General features: G+C 44.5%; 1 protein-coding gene across 6 annotated transcripts in view; it reads left to right on the top strand.

The window, feature by feature from the left end:
• The window catches only part of GRAMD1C (GRAM domain containing 1C), a 144,834-nt gene that overhangs the window by 21,717 nt on the left and 102,741 nt on the right, over positions 1–20,376 (top strand). Inside the window, exon 1 of one of the 6 annotated variants that reach the window (XM_075592846.1) lies at positions 6,516–6,728. The exons of the other annotated variants lie outside the window; for them this stretch is intronic. The gene's annotated coding sequence lies outside the window, so the exon portion shown is untranslated. Of the gene's footprint in view, positions 1–6,515; positions 6,729–20,376 lie in introns of those variants that run through there. 6 annotated transcript variants of the gene reach the window in all.

Genomic DNA, 20,376 nt, shown 5'->3' with positions numbered 1-20,376 from the left:
TCAATTAGCAGCGGCACCACGAGAAACATCTATTGCCTGCATTTGTTAGGAAGCGCCCATGTGAAAAGTTGATGCTTCTCTCCCATAGAAAACCAGTAAAACCGTATTAAACAGTAAAAAAACCTTGTCAGCAATAAGCTGCCGGTACAGTATTATCTGAAACTTGGTAGGTTTCCTTGTGCTAAGGACCACGCTTCCCTTGACAGGCACAGAAGGGAGGAGAGAGCGAGGTAGGGGGGCTGTTACAGATATTTGGGCATAAAGATAGGTAGACCAGGGCAATTTACACGGGATCGCAAACGCCAGACAGAACGAAGGCATCAAACAAAGCAAGTTTTAGTTTGGCAGGAGCAGCACAATACAAGGTTTTAGGTTCAAACTCTCCAAAACACAGGATATGGAGGGAGTCCTGACTAACTAGGTGCTGGTAGGCTAACCCAGGATGTCTTCCACATTGCGTGAGTCCCTGGGTACCACGGTTATGTGGGGATGCTACTTGTGTTCTAGCAAGTTTAAAAAGTCCTGCTCAGCTATGCAACCGAGCCTCGTTCTGGATCTGTGTGTCTGCGGCAAAAACCTTGGCGTAACACACCAAGGGCCTCATGCAGAGAGCAGCGAATTTTAGAATTGGAGAGGGGGAAAAATTTTAGCTTTTTTGGAGAGTTTTTTTCTCCATATGCAGAAAGGGCAGAAAACTGCCTTTCTGCATATGGAGAGTTTCAACCAGCGCTATTAGCGCTGTTGAAACTGTTGGGAAAAAAATCGCGTTTTTTTTTTTTCTTCTCCCTCTGGCCAGCCTCCTGCCAACTTTTTTTGGCGGAGGTAAATTGAGAATTTCTCTCCATGTTATTGGCGCGATCAGCCACTAGATGGCGATCGCGCCTTTCTGAATAGGGAAATTTTTTCAACTGGAGAAATTTACCTTCTCGCCGGTCGTGCAGCGAGTTTGAAAGGAAAAAAAAAAAAAATGGCGCTTTTTTTAAAACTCGCCAGTACCTGCCTTTCTAAAGGCAGATTTTGCCAAAAAATGGCGCTTTCCACGATAACGCTGCTCTCTGCATGAGGCCCCAAGTGTCTCACAGACTGGGAGTCTGGATCTAAGCTAACAAAGTGACCGGCAGGGTCTAATAGTTTCCCAGTCTTCATTTAAAAGCTTGGAAGACCGGGTGCCGGCCAATCGCAGCACGGATGCTACGTGGGCCAATCGGGGCCTTGGGAGGCGACAGTGTTTTAGGACATCCAACAGAGGTGGGCTTAAGGAGAGTGGGAAATTCAAACTGACCAGTTGGAGCTCGCGTCCAGTTTCAGCCTGATACTTCCTGCAGAGATAGATGCCTCAGAGTCTGGGATGAACAATGGCTCTGCTTTTGTGGCTCTGCTTTTGGAAGTGATTTCCCCCCCCAGGCCTGAGTCAAACACTCCTCCCCACTCCCCCAGTGTCCCAGCACTTCACCCAGCCCACTCTTGCATAGAAGGCTCAGATTCTGGCTCATTGTAGTGACCGACTAAAGCTTCGGACATAGTGCACGCGACAGCACGGACGGCACGAACAAATTCATGTAAGCGCACCAGTCCGGCTATGCGACGCGCGTGGCAGGATTTGGAGACAAATAAATTAGATTTTTCGCGTCACATGAGCGTTTGAGCTGATGAGGGCGAACCAGCCTGGTGACGTCATGGCCACGCCCCCCCACCCCCCCCCGTCGCTCTATCGCGTGCACAGTATGGCAGCAGCCTGTGAAGTACCCGTCCCATCTCACAAAGGAGCCATTCGAATACATTACATTATATATGAATGGGGGAATAAACTGCTACAGGGCACACAGTATCACTCACGTCAGCCATTTTGGCTGCAATAAAATGGTCTTTTTAAGCCAGAAACCTGTCATCCATCTTGACTGATAGGGGCACTGCCCGGCCTTAACCTTTAATATGCTAGCCAGGTTACCCTTGCGTCACAACGATGTGTAAGATGCGGGAGCCACTTTACATCAGCCCGATGATGTGTCTTGTTCTTGCTGAGCGTGTGCAATATGGATACTGCCCAAGTTCCTCTTCTGTAAATCTACTGCGTAATGTGACACGAATCTGAGTCTGCAAACAGGACATGAGTAAGCAACCACCACACGAGAAGAATCTACATTACTTTTATTTTCCTAAACTGTACATTTATTAAGATCTGTATGAAATTAGGAGGGGAAGAACAGGGTACAGGGAAGCAAACAAGAAGATTACAGCAAAATCCCAGTCTTATTGTTCTGGTAACAAATATCACCAGTGCTTACAAATATACCTTGAACAGGAGGGTGGAGAGGCCTTGACCAAACATGAGCCGTCTCTATCTAATATAGACAGGCGTGATATGACCCGGTGGGAATCTGGGGTCATAATGTAGCTCCTCCCAGATCCTTTGAACCTTGGCACGCGGCGTTCAGTTGGCTAGAGAGTATTTCCATCTGGTATACATACCAAATCTTCTCTTTAATGTGTGGAGCAGTGTTGGAATTTGTTGCTTATTCAAAATGTGAGCAATCGCGCATATTGTAGCTGAGAGTACGTGGATAGTTCATTTGCGAAGATGTTTGACCATGCCCTGACTTGGTTTATTTAAGGGAGAGACACCAGGGTACAGTTAACCTCAGTTACTTCTGTTACCAGTCTATGAACTGTAGCCCATAAGATGGTGATGTTGGGGCAGGGCCACCATGTGTAAGAAATCTTTGTCCACATTCTCTCCTACAAAGGGGAGAAGACCCTGGGAACATTGAGAGCCTAACTACAGTGAGATACGACATTATAAGTAGTTTGTAAATGTTTCCTTGGGTGACCTGTATATATCAAGCTTTTGGAAACCTCTTTGTCTATGTGGTCCCAGTCATCCTGTTGAAGGATACAGTTTTAGATCTATCGCCCATTGCTTAATATGTTTACATTTGCCTGGATCCCACATTACCTTTCAATGTGTTTTGATGGTGTCTAAAGCTCTCCTGGATAATGTGTGAGACGTGACATAGCTGCACTGGTAAAGGAGCAGTACCCTCTGCCTGCTTGTTCTTTATTTGTTACAGATTTCTTCACCATGCTGTGCACTAGTCTGTCTGGTTCCACCTCTCTCGCTCTTTCCCTGCTAAATTTGAATCCCCCAAAAATTAGCCCAAAACCAAAGTTAAATTGGATTCTAAGCCCGGCCTACTTTGTGACCTCACTGGACTTCTTGGCGTCAGACCCGTGCACAAGCTTTTTCCATTGCTAACGTGAAGTCCTCCTTCGAACAGGTCTCCCCAAGGAGTTCTGCGTACGAGTAGGTTCTCCATGGTCTGTACGTCTCTGTACTGGAATGTGCTTGGGTCATTAGAGTAAGGGGCCCCATTTAATCAGGTTAGTCTATAAAAACAAAGAAAAGAAGCGCTCCCCGTGCTAAAGGGAACAATAATATTAATCCGTGTCAGTGACCAAAATAAACTAACGTGACAACCGTGATAACTGATGGTGTTTCTGTGAAAACCAATGCAGCTCCAACTTTTACAGACTGTGTCTGTCTTTATAATGGTGGGGAATAAATGGCGTTTGTTTGGAGTGCAAATAGTGACAAAGCTATAATATATAATGGTTCATCGACCTCCGGGGACTCCCCGGTCCCTGATATACAGCTAGTTTTGGCCACCGGGTAAGAATACTTGCCTGGTGGACACAAAATGGCCTCGGGGTCAGGTTTGTATCAAGGCCATCGGGTGATGCTGTGGCTTTTTCTACTGGCGACTTCCACTGCCATATTTGTAGCTTTTTGTTTTTTTGTATCACGCGCCAGCACAAAAATCATTAATATCACAAGGTCGGTCTTTGAATTCTCCTTTCATCAGGGGGATCCCCTGGTTCAGGTAAGTGTAACACCCCCTCCCCCCAAAACGGTGATTGCTTCTTTAAACTGACACTTATTCAGGGTCTATTTTCTCTGTTTCTTTGCTTGTGATTCGGGGTTGGGGGGGGGGTGGGGAGGGGGGTAATTAAGCGGAATGGGGACAAGTTAAATAATGCCCATATTATTATAATGGGATGTGTGAGATCTTGCATCTCCCCATCGTTCACCCTCCATCCCTCAGCCCCTTGAAGCTGCTGTGACAGATAACCCTCTCTAGCTAATAATCTGCATGTAATGTAAGAAACATAGAAGGCTATGTACTAACGTCTCCCAAATTCCAAATCCAGTAGACGAAAAACATTTGATAGAATTGCTACTGTAAGTGTGGCAAGCAATGTTCCTACACAGGCATGAGGCTGACTTGTATGCACCTTTTTCTAGCGGTGAGTGCCTGTTTTGATACAGGAATTGATACATGGACATTAATCACGCACATGTTGACTGGTGACCGACTCCAGTCCTCAAGGACCACCAACCTGTCAAATTTAAGGATATCCCTGCTTCAGCACAGGTGGCTCAATCAGTGTCTCATTCAAAGACTTTAGCTACTTCAGAACCGGTGGCACCTGACACCTATAAACTATATATATATTTTAAGCATTCAGGTTAGTTTGTAAAATGGGGGAGCTGAGACCTTAGAGAGCTTTGATTTCCACTGGCTGCTCACTTTTGTCCAATGTCGCTATCCTTTCTGCAAGAGTTTGCACAGGCAGAGCCTCTCTCCCCTCTCCTTATCTTTATTGGGTCTCTGACAGTACAGGGTGGGGATAAAGGTAAACCAAACACTTCATTCAGAAACCCTCCCCATGTGGGGGGGGGGAGGGGAGTGGGGGGGCATTACGAAATGCAACTTGTAACTCATTTAAAAGAAATGAAAGCGACCTCGCCTTTCTATGAGTATTGTGCGGCTTATTTTGGGAAGCCAATAATACCGGTTACATTTACTTCTCACAAACGGTGGTTTGCTGACCGATTGTGTGATTACACCTTTAAAAAAAAAAGTGTGGGAAATTTATATCTAAATAATTCAGAAGGCAATAGGAATACAACACAAACACCCACCTGTTTTTTCCTCATTCCTGTTTTCGGCACGTAAAGGAGCGATCCACGCAATATCGGACTTTTATTTTTTCAATTTTTCCCCCCCAATTTATCGGTTCTGTAGTATTAGATCAGGGGAGCGCAAACTTTTGCTGCTGCGTCCCCCTTCCTTTCCTCCTCAGGTGCTCGCGTCCCCCCCCTTACCTCGAGGCGGCGTCAAATGACGCCGCGGGTGCATGTGACGTCACGTGACACGCAGCGTCATTTGATGCGTATGACTTCACATCACATGACCCCGTGGCGGCTTTTGACGCCGCGTTGCCATGGACACGAGTCCTGACGCCGGCAGAGTGAAGGTAAGTTTAGAGTTGCAGGGGCCTCGCGCGATCCCCCAGCATTTAATTTAAATGCCTTGGGGAAGAGCGCTGGGCCTCTGCAACGCCGCCCCCCCCCCCCCCAGAAAAGTCCCGCCCCCCTTTTTGCTCACCGCTGTATTAGGTAATACTTAAAACATTTTTTTTTAATTCAACTTTTGATGCAATTTCTTATGAGATTTTATATACTGCACATACTTTGATTTCTATAGCGGGTTTTAGCCCACTTCCCCAGCAGTGCAAGATATTTGCAACACTTTCCTGTTTGCCATAATTTGTTGCTAACATTCACAGCTGTTTGAGCTGCAAACTGTAACAATAGATCATGTTACCGTGGTAATATAAGGATACATTGTAGCTGCTGAGTTACACTGAAGCATGGATTGAAATTTAAAGACAGCCATTTAGTGAACCCTGGGAAACAGAATCTTGGCTGATCGATCACGGGAGAATGAATCGATCGACAGCTTATGTAATAAGTTTTCAATAAAGGTAATCAAAGGCTGCATATATCAAAATAATAAAAAAAATATTCTTTTTTTTTTTAAAGTGCTTCTTTAAGGAATGGCGCAAATTCTGCGATAAAGAACGGAAACTCTTATTCAAGTCAATGTTGGTTTCCATACTGTGGTGCCAAATCCGCACTAATGCACTTGACTCAGTAAGCCCCAGAAAGTCGAAGCATCTTATACTTTGCTACCCCTATAATTGCAAGTAAAAGCACATTTAAACTATGAAAATATGCCTAAAGGGTATTTATTGCAATCATTGTGCATGTCCAACCTACACACGTTCACCATTTGACTTTCATTGTTTTAGTATTTGCAGAATTGCTAAATGTATAGGATTTGACACAGAAAAAAAATACACAAGTCCCCAAATCATGCATGCTTTTTTTTGTTATTGCCCTTCTATTCACAAATCTGTTTGCCTGCAACCTCTTTAATAAATGTACGGTGCTAACGTCTTCAATAAGAAAGAGGAACCAAACTGAGCCAAGACTGGGAGCGCACACTGCGAGCGTACGGGGGTATGACTTGGCATTGCGGTGTCCGTGCGATTGCTTCAGTCCCCGAGATGTCTGGAGGTTCTAAAAATATCAACCGTGTCAAACTACAAAGACTTCTGATCAGCGCGGGGGCTTTAGTTGATTTTCCTTTTTTGTTTCGCTGAAAGAAAACTCCCGAGTTCTTCCCCCTTTCTTGGTGAAAATGGTCTGCCCCAGGTGAGCTGCTCTGCTCTCATTCGGAAATGCTCATGCATTGAGCTGCCAGGTAAGCCGGGTTACAGGAGATGTGCACACTTGGGTTTGACTTCTCGGGGAGCTTACAGGGAGCAGAAAACCCATTTGAGACTTTGAAAGCTTTTTGTTCTTTTTTCTGAGAACGTTACAGGTAAGATAAGCTTGTAGTCCTCTGTTGTTGGTGAATAAACACCTAATCTGCCCATGTTTTGTTTTGCCACTTTGTGTATGTGAACTCAATTCCTCTTGATCGTACAAGTCTGTTGTATTTAGTGATCTCTTGGCACTAATATGTACTCTAAAATGTACATTTGTTTTTGTCTCAACTAAATAATTCTGTAGCCACATTTATAAGGTACATATACACTTGTTAAAAAAATAAATAAAAAGTGTGTGTATATCTGAATTTTCCGGAAACATATTCGGTTTATTTTGCAATGATTTTTGCTTGGTGGTGGTTGTCACGGCTCCTCCTCTTTCCTTGACTTGTAATTTGAGGAAGCGAGTTGGGAACACCAGTCCTTTTTGTGTTTCTGTAATGTAAGCCCCTTCAGTGATGGGACTGGGGTGCCTCCAGTTCTGAAGGAGTTAACTTGACCTGTGTGAGCTTGTTTAAAAATGTCCTCCGATGGGTACCTGTGCAAGGCTGGCTCCTGTGTTGTTATTGAGTCATGTAAGCAGCAAATCCGGAAAATACCTGGCTGGTTGTTGACACCCGTCATATTCCAAGAGCGATCCTCATCTCTTATTCCGAGAGAAATAAGAAATGACAGAGCGGTATTGGTCTGAGCAATGTAACTAAGATGCACGTTTTGAATGCTTGTATCTAACCCAGTGATTTCCAACCTTTTTTGTTTGGAGTAACCCTTGAAGTATTTAGAAAAATCTCGGGGAACCCCTATCTGGCTGACACATATTAGGTTCGACAGGGGTCAGTCACAAAATGTCACACCTCACGAGCCCCCTCTATTTCCCACAATCTACCCATGTATGTCTCTCCCATCCGTCTCACCAACTCTCTCCCCTCCCGTCTCGCATGTATTTATCCCTTGCGTCTCACTCTTACTCCCTCTTTTCCTCACTCACTCCCCGCCCCCCTCTCTTCTCTCACTCATCCTTACCTTCCGTCAATTACCCCACTGTCTGTCAATCCACCCTACAAAATACATACCAAAAAAACCCACCCCCAGGGGGGGGGGGTCTGTGGTCCATAGGAGGAACCCCTGAGACTGCTTCAAGGAGCCCCAGGGTTCCACGGAACCCTGGTTGGGGATCACTGATCTTACCTCACTGGTGGCTTCCAATGAGGTGAAAGGCGCTGGCTTTGGCGAAGGGCAATTTACTGCTGCATACACCATATGGGTGAGAGTGGACACACTGTGAGAAAGTGTCCAGCTGTGTCTCTGCCAACTCATGGGTCAGTTCTTCAACTAGTAAACCAAAATAGGGTCTACCCCGCACTCCAACAGGATGCAAACGTTGGTCCAAAGTAATATTTTTACAAATAAGGACAAAAGTAATCAAATAACACCAAACCTCAAGTAGTCGTAGAACGATATAACATAGTATTAAAACAAAGAGGGGAAAAGGGAACATTTGGATTGTGTTAGATTGTTCTTTGCCACGACTTTAGCATGGACACAAACGGGAAAAATGGTCTCATTGTCTTTATTCCTTTTTATTCATCAAGATCTGCCTTGACTGCTGGGTTATTTTGTAACAACACAAATATCCAGAGTTGGCAACTTTTCTCTAGACTAACCTCTTCAAAGCAGGAAGCCAGCATCGTCCTGTGTTACATGCCAGGGCTCCGTGCCAGCGCTGAAGGGTTTAAAAGGGGCAGCTCCTGCTGTTTTATTCATCACGATGGCAAGATGGAAACGCTCAAAGTGTGGCAGAGACCTCCTCTCTGGGGGGGCAGAGACCTCCTCTCTGGCGGGGCAGAGGGCTCCTCTCCGGGGGGACAGAGAGCTCCTCTCTGGGGGGTCAGAGAGCTCCTCTCTGGGGGGTCAGAGAGCTCCTCTCTGGGGGGTCAGAGAGCTCCTCTCTGGGGGCAGAGAGCTCCTCTCTGGGGGGGGGGGGGCAGAGAGCTCCTCTCTGGGGGGGGGGAAGAGAGCTCCTCTCTGGGGGGCAGAGAGCTCCTCTCTTGGGGTGCAGAGAGCTCCTCTCTGGGGGTGCAGAGAGCTCCTCTCTGGGGGTGCAGAGAGCTCCTCTCTGGGGGTGCAGAGAGCTCCTCTCTGGGGGTGCAGAGAGCTCCTCTCTGGGGGGCAGAGAGCTCCTCTCTGGGGGGGCAGAGAGCTCCTCTCTGGGGGGCAGAGAGAGGATTTCTCTGTGGGGGGCAGAGCCATCCTCTGTGGCGGGCAGAGAAAGAGGAGTCCTCTGGGGGCAGGGGAAGCGTCCCCGAGCTTACATGTTTTCCCTTCCTATATTTCCCTTCAATTTATTGCAGGATGGCATCTTAAATAATGTGAGCAGGTTTGCGTTTGTCCCCGGGGCCTGCAGCATGATGCCCGCATAAGGGATGCATGCAAGCCTAGCTGTGACAATTGTGATAATGTATAAAACCGGTAGGGGAACAGAAATAAAAAAGGGGAGATAAGCCAGCGTGTATGGAAGATCAGATTACATACACTTAGGAGATGGGTTCAGATAAATATGCTCCAGTGATATCACAAAAAACATAACCAGGAAAGGAAACTAAAGCAATCTGAACACCATTCCAGACCAGTGTTATTTTCTTCCTGGTTTTCTCCTGATACCCAATATAAATTTCAGGGGTGGACAAAAATATTAAATAATTTAGGAGTCAGTGCTCTGTGTGTGTGTGTGTGTGTGTGTGTGTCTCGCACAGACACCCCTCTCCCAGGCACAGTGTGCATTGAGAGAAAGGGCAGGCACAGTACAGGAGGTCTCTGCCCACAGCCCTCGTGCGCCTCTGCCACCTCCTGCTCTCCAATCCGTCCCTAAGCCCGTCAGCTAAAACCACCATGTTTGTCAAAGAAAAGGAATCCCATAGAAATCAGCGCGATGTATCCCTTTATGTATATAAATCACTTGCACTGGCTTTGCTCCCGTTCCGCAGCTGGGAGGCATATGTAAGTTACTGCCGTAGGGCCCAAAGTGGCTTAAACCTCACAGGTCTCTCCTTTTTTTTTTACTTTTTATTTACTGGAAACAGGAATTCCTGAGCTTCAAGACCTAATTGGCCCTACTGCGGAGCACCTCACCCCGTGCTGTGGGTGCTATTGATGTTGAACTTTGTCCATCTAAGGCCTTGTCCCCACGGCTCGTGGCTACGGCGTGTGCGGCGTGTGCGGCGCGTACAAGATACAGACCTCTATGGGGCCGGCCCCTGTCACTGCCTGTGTGCGCCTGAAGAAAGCAGGACAAGTCGCCATGCCTTTCTGTCGCAAGTGATCTGAAGTCCTTCAGATCGCTCGGATGGAGGGAATGCGCGCCGCTAGTCACCCAGTCACGCGCACACTGGGGCCTAAGGCTACGGCCTCAGTGCGCACACCGGAGTGCCTGGCGGCGCGCGTTCCCTCCATCCGAACGATCGGAAGGTCTTCAGATCATTCGCGGCGGGGGCGGGGTCATGATGTAATGGTAGTACGCCGTAGCGCGCGCGTAGCTGCGAGCAGTGGGGACGAGGCTTTAGGATAAAAAGAAATGGCTCCCAACAGAACTATGACAATAGGCCTTTTAGCCAGGGCAGCTGAGGGCCTCACCCCTGCCAAGAGGTCTGTTAACACTAGAGCAGGAGCGGCCAACTCCATTCCTCAAGGGCCACCAACAGGTCAGGTTTTAAGGCTATCCCTGCTTCAGCACACTGGGCCGCTGGTTGAGCCACCTGTGCTGAAGCAGGGATATCCTTTAAAGCTGACCTGTTGGTGGCCCTTGAGGACTGAAGTTGGCCGCTCCTGCTGCAGATGGTTTGCGTGTTGGAGACCTGGGGAGGACTTGTATTTGCCTGGCAGAGTATAGTGACACTACACAGTGCAGCATGTTACCTTTTGGGTGTGTGAGCAGGGGGCGGGGAGGAGGAAGAGAGTTGCACTTTCCCTCAATCAGAAAACTGGTACTGCAAGGTTTAGATGTCAGCCTGGCGAGGCGTAGAAAGATTGGCCAAACATTCCCGTTCCAGCAGTTGGCTTCAGGACATCATACAGAAGTCAGTAAGATATGTTTTCTTTGCCTTAAACAATCCAGACATCTAATTTATTGAGGGTCAACAATTTATTTATGTTTGTAAAGTTCCCTTGGCTTTTTTTGGTTTGTTTTCGTCTTCTATTTAGTCGTTTTTACCTTTTTTAGATCAGTGTTTCCCAATTCCAGTCCTCAGGGAACCCCAACAGGTCAGGTCTTAAGGATATCCCTGCTCCAGCACAGGTGGGTCAATCAGCGGCTCAGTCATTTTGGCTGAGCCACCTGTGCTGGAGCAGGGATATCCGTAAGACCTGATCTGTTGGGGTTCTCTGAGGGCTGGAGTTGGGAAACGCTGCTTTAGACAACAGCTCGAATTACAGCTGCTTCATTTAGCAAAATAAAACAAAAAATAAATTCAGGCTCCAAATCTATTTGAGAAAAAATAGTTGTCTTGGAGAGGTTTGTAAAAACAGATTTGTACCAAGGTGGTGATTGTTTGTTTGTTTTTAGTTCCTTTATATTGCCTTTTCGATACCTTGCCTTGTGTTAACCCAGGGGTTCTCATCTCCAGTTCTCTTGACCCCCAACAGGTCAAGGTTTTGAGGATATCCCTGCTTCAGCACAAGTGGCTCAATCAGTGGAAGACTGAGCCACTAATTTTAGCGAACCTGCGCTGAAGCTGGTATATCCTTAAAACCTGACCTGTTGCGGGATCTTGAGGACTTGGGTCTGACCTGTTAGCTGCAAGAAGAAGTTGGGCAGAGGCACAGCCTAATGAGTAAAGCAGTCTGTGTTATGGTCATTTTGGGGGTCACTGTGTTAGGACTTGAAATAGCCAGTTACAGGAAGCAGAGGTGCAGTTGCAGCTTGGTGGCTTACAAAATGTGTCCCTTTACTGGTGACCGGTAAATACTGCATGGATCAGGGATATTAACCACTGAAGATATATAACGTCATTACAAAGAGATCAGTAGGAGTCACTGAAAGGTATTCCTGTACAGTGATCTGTAACCAGTAATTGCTTCTGTTTAGTCATTAATCGTAAGCTCCGAGTAATTACAAGCTGCTCACTTACTGACTTGTATCCCAGGATGTTCTGACAGGAAATACTTCTTTCATTGACAGGGAAAATGCTTATGCAAAATGGATTTTCGATCTCGCCCACGAGTGCCCATGAACACGCCAATACCAGTTGTTAGTCAAATACAATTTACTGCGCACTTTGTTTCGGGTATATTCAGGAGCTTACAGCAATCAGGATAACGCACGATGTCAGCCAGGGGAGCCCCACCATTTCAGAGATAAAATGGCTGGTAAATATGTTCCTGTGATCACGCTTGTCCTGCGTGCAGAGCACACACGTGTAGTTCTGCCACAGGTGAAGGTCTCTTCCTATTCCTGTGCACAGGACAAACAGGCTCAGGAAGCCATCCAAGAGGCCAGCTATGGAAGCAGGGGGGTGGGGGGTGGGAAAACCTATACTATCGGGAACTACTACTGCTGTTCCAGGCGTTATCTCAACAGAAGCATCCGTTCACAGCAAGAGCAACATAATTTAATTCAGTAAGAGACAAGAAAAGTTAACCCAATACACACCTAGGCCATCAGAAACGCCACAAAACTCCATTCTCGTTACGCGGGACATACTTCAAAACCAGCTTTACTGTATGTCTAAATGCATCCATCCTAGTCAGAAATGTTATCATTTAAACTATTGTAAAGAGGTGCGTACACAACCTCTGCAAGCTCAGATCCAAAACACACCACACCCCATATATTTGTGTCAAAAGGAGTGTTACTGGGATTGTGTCCTCGTGTATATGACAAAAAGACACAATGCAACATCCAATATGGCAAATGATATAGTTCTAAACTTATGTCTTTCTTCTCATAAGTACGGGCCAAAGAGTTTGACTAAGTGGCTCTTCCTTATGAGAAGACAGATAAGTAAGGGTCATTTAGTCGTTCTTTGGCCCGTGCTTATGAGAAGAAAGAAAGCGAAGTATTTAACTATATCATTTGTCATATTGGATGTCGCATTGGTTCTCTTTGTCTTTTGTTGTGTTGTGAATAGATGTTTCATGCTGGATAAAAGGAAACAAAATGTTTCTGTATTTCAGTTTTACATTTGAACAAAATGACTGACATTAATGGATGTATCCTATTATTTTCACTGTTATTGTAGAGCTCTAGGCTATAGTAAAACTTTCCGTTCTCTTTACTGGGCAGGTCTATATTTGGCAATTCCTGATGATGAATAAAGTACATATTCATTACACTATGGAATAAAACCTATTTATACTCCTTGTATCCTCCGTGTACTCTGACTCATGTTGAGTATTCTCTTTAATTTCACACCAGTATATTTAATAAAATATGGAAATATGTCCTCGGCACAACATGGCTCCACTTGTCATGCAGTATAATTTAGATCTTAACTGGACACAAGGGACAGCCGAAAAACGTTAACTTGTTTGTAACCAAGCCCCTGATTGAGCCTTTTTGCTTCTATAGTGGTATTTAATGTAATTAAAAAAATATATACATATATAAAATGTTATCTAAACTCCTTTTCCAGCTGGTATTTTTACCTGTAAATTTGTGATGCTTCACTTCAGCTTTAGCTTCCTCACCTGGAGGGGTCGAGAGTAGCACGGCTTGGATGTCTTCACCTCCTGCTTCCATTCTCAGCTGTCAAATCTTTAGTCGCCTTTTTGAGATTCGGGAATTCTCGCCCAAAATGATATTTAAATGAAACCATTGTGACATTATTGAGGGAGAACATCTTCAATGTGCAGTTCCCACTGCACGATCATTTTACTTTCTATTTTTATATAGATGTCTTCACCACACTGTACAGTAGGGGGTCTCTTTCCACTTCAGTAGGGGGTCTCTTTCCACCTCAGTAGGGGGTCTCTTCACCTCTATATAGTGTGGTTTTGTTTGTTCTTTTTACAACTCACTAAATTTAACATTGGGAGTTTTGTATTTGAAATACTGATCCCAACCCCAAAGTGTATATGGCTGCGGAGCCTCTCCCACTCGGGTACATCCCTGTTTCGGAGCGTTTCTCTGATCTTGTTTGAAGTCTGCACACAGAAGAGAAGGGGAACAAGTTAGAAGGAGCAGCAGAGGCTCACTGCAGGTTGTGGGTCTTCTTACATAAACCTCCAAATAAGATCTATAAAATAAGGTTGGTAATCTGCTTTAAGGAGCAGCACTCTGAGCTTACTTAGTAAACATTTGTTGGGGGGGGGCTGCAACTTTTAAAGTTGCTAAATATAAGTTTGTGCTTTCCAATAAAGGAAATGTGAGCAGATTGTCCATTGAGCACTTGTTATATGCAGAGTAACGAGCTGCATGCCACTCGGGCGCCAGTGCAGCTAATCACTGTCACATTAGAGGCAGCATGTATGGCTTATGTATACAGGTATGTTTTTTATTTATATCGCAGCAACAATGTACGCACGGCTTTGCAGAATACAGCGATTCGAATACAGGGCAATCTAATGCAATGCGTGCTGTGAACATAGCAGCACGTGTTGGGAAAGGAAATCCCTGCCCGGAGAGCTCACAATCGAGGGACATGTTGGGAGACTCCTAGAAATGTACGGGGAAGGCGTAAGTGAAGTAGACGCCAGTGTAGAGTATTGCTGTGTCTGTGGGTGTTGGGAATAGGGTCCTCGGTCGAGGCTATTGAAATTCTTCATTTCACACACGTGGAATAAAGATTTAAAAAGAAATAAAGACATACATACGTGTACTGTATGTATCTATGTTTGTGTGTAATGAAGCACTGCTATAGCCTTAACATTGTGGTCCTGTGAGTGCTTGCACAGACTACGTGTATATCTTTGCATCTTACAGCGCACCCAGGCAAATTCCCCTTATCTGCGGGAGTGCCGCCATACCAGAGCTTTTATATAAGAGGCCTATGGGAAATGCTTTGGTGAAGCGATACTTAAGCCATGACCTCTATTTGAAATGAGAACTCAAGTGGACTATAGATATTGGTTACTACAGGCATACCCCGGTTTAAGGACACTCACTTTAAGTACACTCGCGAGTAAGGACATATCGCCCAATGGGCAAAAGACATCTCGCGCATGCGCCTGTCAGCACGTCCTGAACAGCAATACTGGCTCCCTACCTGTACCGAAGCTGTGCGCAAGCGGGGAGACTATAGAGCCCGTTACAAATGCGTTATTTACATCAGTTATGCACGTATATGACGATTGCCGTACAGTACATGCATCAATAAGTGGGAAAAAGGTAGTGCTTCACTTTAAGTACATTTTCACTTTACATACATGCTCCGGTCTCATTGCGTACGTTAATGCGGGGTATGCCTGTGTTACATACATGCTCCGGTCCCATTGCGTACGTTAATGCGGGGTATGCCTGTGTTACATACATGCTCCGGTCCCATTGCGTACGTTAATGCGGGGTATGGCTGTACTACTGTGCATATCCTTGTAAGGGATATTACAGACAGCCTCTCAGTCCTTTTTCATTGTTCTTGTGGTGGCGCGTCTGTGTTTTACATGAAGGTGATATCATTATTGCAGAAATATACAGTACTGAGTGCAGGGGCCACAGGATATTCCGATATTAAGATATTACTGACTCTACTTGGAGTGCTTTTCAGACACTCCATAAAGAAATTAAAGGTTTATTGTATAGCAGAAAAAAAAAGACGTGGATCGTTCTACTTAGGCCATGTGAGTTTATCTCCAGCAGCACTAACACAAAATCAGCGCTACATGGGTTTTATCCATCAAGGCAAAAGTGGTGCAATTCTGGGGCAAAACAATTGCTCCAACTGTATCAAAGAAAATATCCCATTGAAAGGAAAAGGTGTTTTGTTTTTTTTTTTGCGCTAAACAAATTGCAATGGCTTAAGCTCAGATTTGCTCCGTGTTTGCTATAATACAGATGCATCCCATGTTAAAAAAAAATACGCCATCTGTGCTGCTGGATGAATTATTTCTTTATACAATGTTTGACCAGGAAATTCTGCCAGTGCCGGACCACTGCATAGTTTGGGGCTGCCTATTTCGGGAGATATTGACCTCCGATTTACCACCGTTTTAGGGGGTTTCAAATAATTGCAGACTGGAAACTGCCTCTAAACTAATTGCCCAGAAAAAGGAGTTTGCAGAGCGGGTGCTGCAGTTTAAGTGGTGGATTAGTGTGTACATGAATACATCTCTTTCCTAGGCTTGCAATATGTGATTGTAAATCATAGATAATATATGTAATTACTGCATACCAAGGCAGCAATGCCACTTCCCAAGACGCTTTTAGATAATCCCTTCTGCCACTATTAGGGAAGTAACATAACTTAGCTGCGAATCTGTAGTAATACCTCTCTAGAGCTGCTTGTCTTACAATGTCAGAGTACCTGTGCTGTAAGCCGTTAAAGCAGAAATCCGTGATTTTTTTTTTTTTTACACCATTCAAAACCAGGGGGTCACCCGGATCTGACCCATGCTCTTTTTACTCCAGGGATACAGGCTATATACTGGTTTGCCGGGTTAGCCCTACCTTTTAGGGAATTTAAAATGGCCGCCAATTTTTGCGGGTCACGTCTGCCAATAGGAAGCCGCGACCTCATTGGGGGTTTGACCTCGTGGCTTCCTATCGGAAGGTCGTCTACATTCCATGAGGAAACGGTAACTAAACGGGTACGTATCTCCGGTCAAATCTAATAGCGCGGTTCACCTCCAGAAGACCCCCAGTTCCAATGCAAAAAAAAAAAGTGATTTTAGGTGGGATTGCTGCTTTAGTTTGTAAAGTCTGTCCATTTTTTAATAAGTAATGTATAGTAGAAGCCGCGCTTTATTTTTTTCTCCTCCCTTGTCCAGCAGGAAAAACTTGCTTCTCTGAGCCAGCCCATGTTTCGAATGTTCTGGTTTTGGGACTTTGTTGACACAGCCTAAATGCATGGAAAAAACATGTTATCCTTATTTACTAAGAAGGTGCACACATCACTCTTCAGCTTTGAAACCATAATTACGGTGTGTAATAGGACTGTCACAAACGGCACACCTGGGAACACGTGACTTGTGTATGTGAAAAGGGTTAATACTTCATCTATCCTGCTGACTCCTTTTTACCTCCCTGCAGGGCCCTCAAAATGAACAATATCTCCCCAAAACCCATCATATTACACCTCAATATGCTGCCACCACCAAGAATAATTGCACGGTCTTACCTTCAGAGTTCTTGGTCCCTGTTTATTAGGGAAAATATGTAATTAAAACAAAACCCAATGTAGCAAAATGTGTCCTAAAATGCGATTTAATCTCTTCTAATTAGGTTCAAATTAGGGCCCATAGACTGTACTTATTAAATGTTAGATTGAATGTACGAGAAGTAGTGCAGTGCTAGTTTACAGAAAAAGAACGTTTCAAAGACATACAGTACAGTATATAAATGCAGACGGTTCATAAAATAATCGGTAAAATATCACAAAGCCTAAATACGTTGCCACTTATTAGACTCCTCAAAGAGGTCGTGTGTTTGGAATATGAGAATCCACGTGTTGTGAAATTCGAATTCAACAAGAGGAGTTTTATTCCATAATGTTTTTTTATCCTAACTTTGCCTCTGTCCCAAAGATGAGCCTCACGTTTCGTGGGTGTATCCTTAATTCCCACTCATCCATCTCCTGTGACACTTATGATGGCAAATCGTTTTTAAACTCAAAATAAGTCTCAGTATAAAAATAACCCCTAACTCTCTTTCTGTACCTCATAGAATAATGTGGCCCACAACATTTTGTTCGGCTGTGTCTGCCAAAGGCATAGAAATCTGTCTTGCCGGGGCTACTCCTAAGGCTGTGCCTATAGTACCGTCGATGGCGACACGATGGGTGATGTCGCCGTCGCCACCGGCGAAAGTTATGTTTCACCGGGCGTCGGTGTTGCGGGATTCCGGAAATTTGATTTGGTCACGTGACGCGCCAGCCCTTGAAAAATCTAATTTTATCGGCTACCAGTTTTTGCGATGGAGACGTCTCTCTGTCGCTTTGTCGCCGTTGCGCGCACTATAAGCGCATGCGGCGGTGGCAATGCATTTGTTTTCGGGCAACGTCGCGTCGCCGGCACTATAAGCGCGGCCTAATTTTGAGGGGTAGCCAAATATCTGACCTTTGCACCCTCAATATTATGGTGTGTTTTGGGATTATTTCATCCGCCTCACTTCACATGTCACAATGGTATATTCATTATGTTTGTGAATTATATCAGATTGGAGACATTTTATATTAAGTAAATCTGTAAGGGCGCGGGGTTGGGGGGGGGGGGAATGAATAGTGACCCTTTGTCATGGTCTCTGCTACTCAAAGGAAGGATTTTGGAGATTGTTGGGCCCCTTTTGAAGATGGCATCTAGGGCCTGTAGTATTTATTTATTTTATTTATTTATAAAATGTGTTACCAGGAAGTAATACAGTGAGAATTACCTCTAGTTTTCACGTATGTCCTGGGCACAGAGTTATGATGACAAATACTTGGTTACAAATACATAGTTACATTAGGTGAACGAGGTTATACATTATAAATAAAGACATTGCATGCACAGTAAGAGAAAATATATGGTATAGGCGTATGTAACAGTTGGCAGTTCTGGGTACTGTCACCAGACATCCATCATATATACATATTGTTCATTTATGGTTTTAGTAGTTCCCCCTCCCCTCCCCCGACTAATAAAGTTGGCCCATTAATATTGGTCAGATCTGACTCCAATAACCTCTGAGACACAGAAAAAACAGACACTTTTTAAATGTCATTACTCCAGATGAAATTAACCCGTTGTGTGCTGGATTTGTAGCATAACTACTAAGGAAATTGTTACTTAATGACACAAACAGAATAATAATTATTAAGCGGCATTTCTTACTGATAAGGGTGTGTGTGTGTGTGTCTATCTCTAAGTGTTTGGACATAGTGATTGGTCTTGTGGATGAGGATAACTCTGGCATTACTCCATTGCTCTGGAATGTCCCTGTTCTTCAAGCAGCCTGTAAAGAGTGTCGCAAGGATTTTCTCTACTTCTTCCCCAGCTTCTTTCAAGATTTCAGTTGTAATTCCATCTTCCCCGGGAGCCTTCCCATTCTTCATGGACTTTTGCCAATTCTTCTGAAAGACGCATGGTACATCATTGGTGGTTTCTTCTCGCTTGTCCTCTGCTGGATGATACCTGATGTTATTTGTGTTCGCACATAATTTCACATAGAAGTCCTCAAACCTCTTTTATGATTAGTGCATGGTCCTTTTATTGTTGACCATCGTCTTGTTTGAGTGCAATGCAACCATTAGATCACATGAAGGTTCAAGCAAGATAAGGGTCAGCCAGGGAGTCACCATGTTACGTAAGCTTTTCACTGGAACACTTGAAGAATTGTTCAAGACATTAGATTGAGAAGAAAAAGGAATCAAAATCAATGGTTAATATTTGCAGATGACATTGTTATATTTGCCACAAGTCCAGAAGACCTTCAGCAAAAAATTGGAGAACTCGCCAAAGCAAGTAAGAATGTGGACCTCCGTATGAATATCAACAAGGCTAAAGTGATGTTCAACAAATGTGTCAAGTCTGCAACGATTTAAATAAATGAAATAGCACTAGAAGAAGTCGAAGACTGTCTACCTTGACCGACAAATAACAGTTGATGGGAACCTTTTGACTGAAATCGATAGAAGAATGAAGTTGGGATGGAGGCATTTGGAAGAAACAAGATATTTCTAGGGAACCTTCCACTGTTCCTCAAAAAGAACGTTTTCGACCAGTGTATTCTGCCCGTGCTCACTTAAGAATGTGAAACATGGACCCTAAATAGGAAGATAATTCGGAAGCTTCAGACAACGCAACGAAGTACGGAGAGATGTATGCTGGGTATTACCCGAAGGGGCAGGAAAAGTAATGAATGGGTTCAAAATAAAAAAAAGTCTGTGACATCACAAGGGTGACAACATGAAAATGGCAGTGGACCGCACATATCGGAAGAAATTACCATCGTTGGACAAAGATCGTACTCTACTGGATTCCAAGAGAGCTTAAAACACCAAGATGACAACCAGAAGGAAGATGGGAGAATGAAATCCGAAAATTTGTTGGAGCAACGTAAAGAGGCTTTTGAACCGCAACACCTGGAAGATCATTGGGGAGGCCTTCTTCCAGAAACAGCTCGACAAGGGCTGAAGATGATGGGAGAAAAAAGTACACCCTCTTTGAATTCTATAGTTTTACATATCAGGACATAATAACAATCATCTGTTCCTTAGCAGGTCTTAAAATTAGGTAAATACAACCTCAGATGAACAACAACACATGACATATTACACTGTCATGATTTAAATAACAAAAATAAAGCCAAAATGGAGAATCTATGTGTGAAAAACCAAGTACACCCTTACTGCTTCCATAGGAATTAAGATGCTAAGAAGCAGACAGGGGCTGCTAATCAAATGCCCTTGATTAATTGATCATCAACAAGTGTGACCACCTCTAAAAACGTCGAAGTCTTAGCAGTTTGCTGGTCTGGAGCATTCAGGTGTTTGTTAACACAATGCCAAGGAGGAAAGACATCAGCAATGATCTTAGAGAAGCAATTGTTGCTGCCATCAATCTGGGAAGGGCTATAAG

Source organism: Ascaphus truei, chromosome 3 (genome assembly GCF_040206685.1).
Source record: "Ascaphus truei isolate aAscTru1 chromosome 3, aAscTru1.hap1, whole genome shotgun sequence".
In the NCBI taxonomy this organism is placed as follows: Eukaryota; Metazoa; Chordata; class Amphibia; order Anura; family Ascaphidae; genus Ascaphus; species Ascaphus truei.
This window is presented reverse-complemented; position numbering and strand designations above follow the sequence as displayed.